Below are 6,104 nucleotides of genomic sequence, written 5' to 3' on the forward strand. Positions count from 1 at the left end.
GAGGAGGAAGAGGAGGAGGAGGAAGGAGAAGAAGAATCAGCCCAATTTGTGTTGCCTATATAATCATGGAGTATGGCCAAACTCCCAGTGGCCAGCCCCTTAAAGAAAAGTGAGTTCTTCCCACCCAAAAACCCTTCCAGAAGCCATCAGTTGTGGAGAGCTACGCTCCAGCATCCCTGTCACAATTTTAAAGAGTTCTCTTCAATGGCTCTCTGTCTAGGCTGTTATTGTGGGGTGGGTGTTGAGGAGGTAGGGGTTGTCACAGAAGCCTTTTGTGTCCCTCTTTCTCAACCGTGAGTCTGCAGTCATTGACAGAACAGCTAAAGAAGCTTCCTTTTCCTTCCCTGTCAGCGGGAGCCCGGGTCACAGGCTTCCAAATGGTTTCTGGTGACATCACAGATCACAGGCGTCCACATGGTCTCCAGTGTCAGCATGTGCCCCAGATCTCAGCATGGTCTCTGGTGGCAGTACAGACCATGGACATCAACACAACCCTCCGTGATAGCACAGGCATCATTATAGCCCTCAGTGACAGCACAAGCCAAGGACAACATGGCTTCAGGTGTCAGCACAGACCACGGATAGTGGCGTGGCCTTTAGAGATAACTTGTTCCACTGATATCAACGTGGCTCCCAGGTGAAGTGGGACCATGGCCTAAGACATGGCCTTGGTTAGCAGCATAGACCATGGACAAGAAGATGAAGGCCCAGTTCTTACATCTTGTATTTTGAGAGCCTATTTTAGGTTCATTTATGTTGCAATTGCTGTTTTCTGCTATTTTCGCCTATCATTATACACTGTCCCCATCTTGTGCGATTTCTTACAGCAAGGTCTAGTTTGTATGATAGGAACATAACTGAGAGCGTTCACATTGTCCCTTTTCTGTGTGGTGTACTTCCGGCCATTCTTTGTCACCAGTTCTGCTCTCTGTGATTCCTGCTGTGTCTGTGATCAGTGACCAGCAGGCAGTCAGATACTGGTGTCTGCCCAATCCTCTAACATGCTTTCTGGAGTAAGACAAAAAGAAAGAGATCTGAGGCCCAGCTGTTGCTCAGGGGACACTTCCTTGAATGGCACATTTTCTGTCCCCTGCCCCCACCCAACGCCTCATCTGGATCTTCCACCTCCAGCATCTGCCTCAGTTGGTTTCCAGAAGCATCATCCTTGCCTCATTCTTGACACAAGGCTGCATGCCTGAAGGGAAAGTGGAGAGGGTAGCCTGGACTCCTGTTCCACATACAGACACAATCCTGTCTGCCTCTGCGGGAAACTCCTCCTGGGCTCTGCCTGGCAGCTCAACTTCTTCCCACTGAAGTCTTCTACAGGTACTATAGCTTAGAAACTCCTCCCCACTCTAGACCAGTAACCAGGACATCATCAGATTTGAACTTTCAATACGCCTTGAAAGACCACCTGTTTCTCCTGGTCCAGCTCTGGCTCCCACACCTGCACTCCCTTCAGAAGGGAGGAGAAATAAGGAAGCACTCTGGAGCTATGCACAGCACCAGCTCTGGCTCTCTCTGTCTCTCTGTCTCTCTCTCTCTCTCTCTCTCTCTCTCTCTCTCTCTCTCTCTCTCTCTCTCTCTCTCTCTCTCTCTCTCTCTGTCTCTCTCTCTCTCTCTCTCTCTCTCAGCCCTGCCTGCACTGTTGCAGCACACTGCAGGCTGAGGTGTTTCTGTTCATGTCTGATGTACTCAGGAGGCCGGAAATCTCCAGGCAAAGAAAAAGGAGAGAGAAGAGGACAGACTGGCATCTCACTCCGCCACACTGCCAACCCGAGTTTAGAAAATGAAAGGAGAGATGAATTCGACAAAGATGGAGAGCCTTCCACCACGGCAGAAAGAACACATCTGAACTTTAGGGAGGATGGAATCAATCCTTAATGGAACAGTACATTCCCTCAGTGCAGGGTTAGGAAAATGACTTAGTGTTTGCTGAGCTACAATAAGAACCTAAGGACCCCCAGCAGCCAGATGCACCCATGTGCTTCCGAGACTCCAGAGTTAGAGTAGGAAGATGGGGAGAGGCTGCCCCCGGGGCTCGCTGGCCAGCCAATCAAGATGAATCACGGAGCTCCATGCTTGGCCTTATCTCAAAATATAAGGTGAAAATGATTAAGGAAGACATGGGTAATGACCTCTGGTCTTCACAAGCATGTGCTTGTGTGCACACACACATACACCACACATAAAATATGCACTTATAAGCACATAAACACACACACACACATACAGTTATATGTAATGGTAAATGCTATTTCTACCCCTCCTTAGGTCATTCAGTTCCCAAACCTTTATATTTATAATAAGACTTAAAGCACTAGAGCTGGGTGGGTATCGACCCTCTGTGTTTATCTACTTCCCTGTCAGTAACCCTGAGATACCATTTGCTATGTTCTTCCTGGGCTGCCCCTACTCCAACTGGCTGCACCTCATGGCCATGTGCTTGGAATCCACCTGCCCCATGGTGGCTTCCTTCTCCCTGCACCCCCTCCCCATGCCCTTTTTTTCACCATGTGATTTCTGGGATTTGAACTCAGGGCCTTCAGAAGATCAGTCAGTGCTCTTACCTGCTGAGCCATCTCGCCAGTCCGAGGTACAAAATTTAAATCTAGCATTTGAATATATAGCATCACCAGATCAACCTACTACAGATATATACCATATATATATGTGTGTGTGTGTGTATATATATATATATATATATATATATATATATATATATACACACACACACCTTCATGCACAGCAGATGCATATTCACAAATACACACACACACACACACACACACACACAGAGAGAGAGAGAGAGAGAGAGAGAGAGAGAGAGAGAGAGAGAGAGAGAGAGAGATCCTTTAGCATGAGAGCCATCCATCAGGACCTGTGCAAGCTGGGGCACAGCTGGGCTGTCTGCAGCAGCAGGATGAGGGGTCGATGCAAATGTTTCTTGGCAGCAAGACTGGAAATCCACACCCATCATCCTCCTGACTTGATTGACACAGGGTGCCAAGTCTTAAGGGCAAGTTTCAACACTTGTGTGCTGCCTAGGACTTGCCAGAGACCCTCTGGCCTAGAGTCACCCCTCAGGTAATGGTGCTGGCCCCTTGGCATTAGGTAATGGTGGTCCTAAGGCATCAGGTAATGAATGGGGGTCCCCAGGATCCACTGGTGAGCTCCTCACTCCTGGAGGGCTCATCACTTCCCAGTGATGCTCAGTTGGCAGAAACCACTTCTCATTAGGAGCCAAAGTCCTCAGCAGGCATCGAGGACTGACTCCAGTGGCACCCTGGCAAGCCTCCCTCTTATGAGTAGGGTTCACCAGGCAGAAAGTGCCAAAGGGACTCAGAACCCCCATGAGCCACACCAAGTCTTCGCATTGTGAGTAACCCAATCTGGAAAGTTATGTAGACGTGCCCAGAGGCTTTTTCCCCAGTGTGCATCCCTATGAAGTTGCTAGGTGACAATGTTTCCTGGGGAGATGGAACACACACGTCACTCATCCCAGAAATGGAGCCTGTAGCAGATCAAAGAATGATTATACCAATGTCCAATATAGGAAACCAATGAGGATTTGGGGGGAGAAGTGGCAGGGTATGGTTATTAAAAAGCCTGTGGGTGAGAAGTTACCTACAAGGAGAAAGAATAACACAAAAGCAGCTGCTTCCCCAGAAAGTCCACGCCAATGTGGCGCCAACTCTCAAACCGCAGCCACAGGAAACTCTCTATGCAGCGTGCAGGCAATTCCACAGCCAGAACCTGTCTTTCTACAGTTAGCAGAGTCAGAGTCTCCAAGAGTGTTTACTCTTGTTATGTGGCTGGGGAGAGAACCTCAAGAATCTTTCGGGTTTCTCTTCTTCCAGACAGTGACCTTTTGTTCCCCCCACCAGCCTGTGGAGCCTCCTTTCCCTCCCAAGGAAAGTGTTTCAACTTAGAGCAGAGGTTCTCAAGAAGGTTATGACCATTATGTTACATTCGTAACAGTACCAAAATTACAGTCATGAAGTAGCAGTGAAAAGAATTGTATGGTTGGAGGAAGGCCACCACAACATGGAGAGCTCTATTAAAGGGTCAGAGCAGTAGGAAGGTTGAGAACCACTAACTTCGAGGGGAGTTGGACTGGAAGGAACGTGCCACACAACACAAGCTGTCAGAGAAGACCAAAACCACAGCAGGGGGCAGAACTCTGCTCCTCCTTTAGACGTGTCTTAGTTGGTTACATTTCTAGTACTGTGATAAAACACCATGACCAAAAGCACCGTGAAGAAGAAAGGCCTTATTTCCTGTTACAGCTTGTTGTCCATCATCAGGATGTCAAGGCAGAAGCCCAAGGCAGGAACCTGGGAGCAGGAGCTGATGCAGAGGACGTGGAGGGGTGTCACTTACTGGCTTGCTCTCCATGGCTTGCTCAGCTTGCTTTCTTAGACAGCCCAGGATCACCAGCCCAGGGATGGCATTGCTCACAGTGAGCTGGGCCTGCATTCACATCTACCATCCAGAAAATTTACTACAGCCTTAGCCTTTGGCCAATCTGGTGGGGACATTTTCCCAAGGTTCTCTCTTTGAAAATGAGTCTAGCTGGTGTCAGGTTGATACAAAACTAGCCAGCTCACAGGTTAAATACTGTGACCTTGAACACAGACAGGAAGTTGACAAACAAGAAGGGTTTATTTGGCTCATAGTTCCTGTATGTAATGAGGGTGACAAGTGACAAATCAAATCAGAGAGGCAAAGAACAACTGTGAAAAGTGTGTGTGTGAGCATGTGTGTGCATGTGTGTGTGCATGCGTGTATATGTGTGTACATGCATGTGCACATGTGTCTATGCATGTGTGTGCATATGTGTGTGTGTATGTGTGTGTGTGTGTGTGTACTGTGAGGCCAACTACACACAACCAAAACAACTGACCTAGTTCCAAGAGAAAGGCGTTCATTTCTCTGAACCGGCCCCACCTCTTAGTCCTGCCATGACAGATTTCCACATGAGCATTGGTGGGAGGGGCAAAAACATACCAACCTCAGCATGTGTTATGATTGACAGGTGCCAAAGAGATGTAACTTTATTTGGGGGATGATCTCATCTTAATAAGAAATTGAAGTCATCACTTAAGCTCTTAATTATTCTGTGTGTGGCTTGACTCTACTCTCTTGGGTTCCATGGGACTCCTCTGGGTGGTTCCATGCCAGACAGTAAGCTCCTGACTGTTGGGGTGCTTTTTCAGCAGTGGTCTCATATGCCTGACCCCGAGTAGCATTGGGTGCAGGGGAATCTGGGCTTCCTGGATCTCCTGACAGTGGAGGAGGCTCTCCGACTCCAAACATTCTGGTTGTTCCTATTACCAGTGCTACACAAATTAGACTCAAGAGTACCTTCTAAGAGGTTCTGGGCTTGGTCACATGGAGCACAAATCCCAGAGGACTGCACACAGGTCCTACTGGGTCCCACCATCAGCTCTTGGGTCCTTGTGAGCCTCATTCTGCTCTCCGTGTCATCTTCAGCTGACATCCCTGCTAACCTTGTTTCTATAATGAAACAGTCACCATTTTACCATGTCTACTGGTGTAGGATCCCCATCTTAACCCTTGCCCACTCCCTCCACATCACTCTAAAATCTCAAGCTTCCAGCAAGACTGCCAGGCTCACTGCCTCTTCCCCATTCCTCAGCTCTGGCTGCTTCCAACTGTCATCTCTAAATGATGACCTTGGGCTCAGACCGCAGCATCTGTTCCCATCCCTTGCTCGTGATTTTCCAGTCCTTAGAGCTCTCTCTCTTGCTGATCTGGTGTTCTGACTCTTGCCTAGCCATACCTTTCCCTCACAGGTTCTACAAAACCTGTCTCAGCAGAAATGGACCACACCATCTGGGGCATTGTCAAATGCCACATGGTTACTGTTTGAGCGAGCATCCTCAAGAAAGATGAGGGAGCCAGGAAGAGAGCTCACTGGGTAAAAGTGCTTACTACGGAAGTCTCATGGCCTGAGTTTGATCTCCTGAATCCATATTAAAAAAAAAGAAAAAAAAAGCCAGATGCAGTGGACCACATCTGTAATTCCAGCATTCCTGTGACAAAGTGGAAGAAGGTAGAGAAAGGAGAGTTAGCTAGAA

Source organism: Mus pahari, chromosome 16 (assembly GCF_900095145.1).
Source record: "Mus pahari chromosome 16, PAHARI_EIJ_v1.1, whole genome shotgun sequence".
Taxonomy (NCBI): domain Eukaryota; kingdom Metazoa; phylum Chordata; class Mammalia; order Rodentia; family Muridae; genus Mus; species Mus pahari.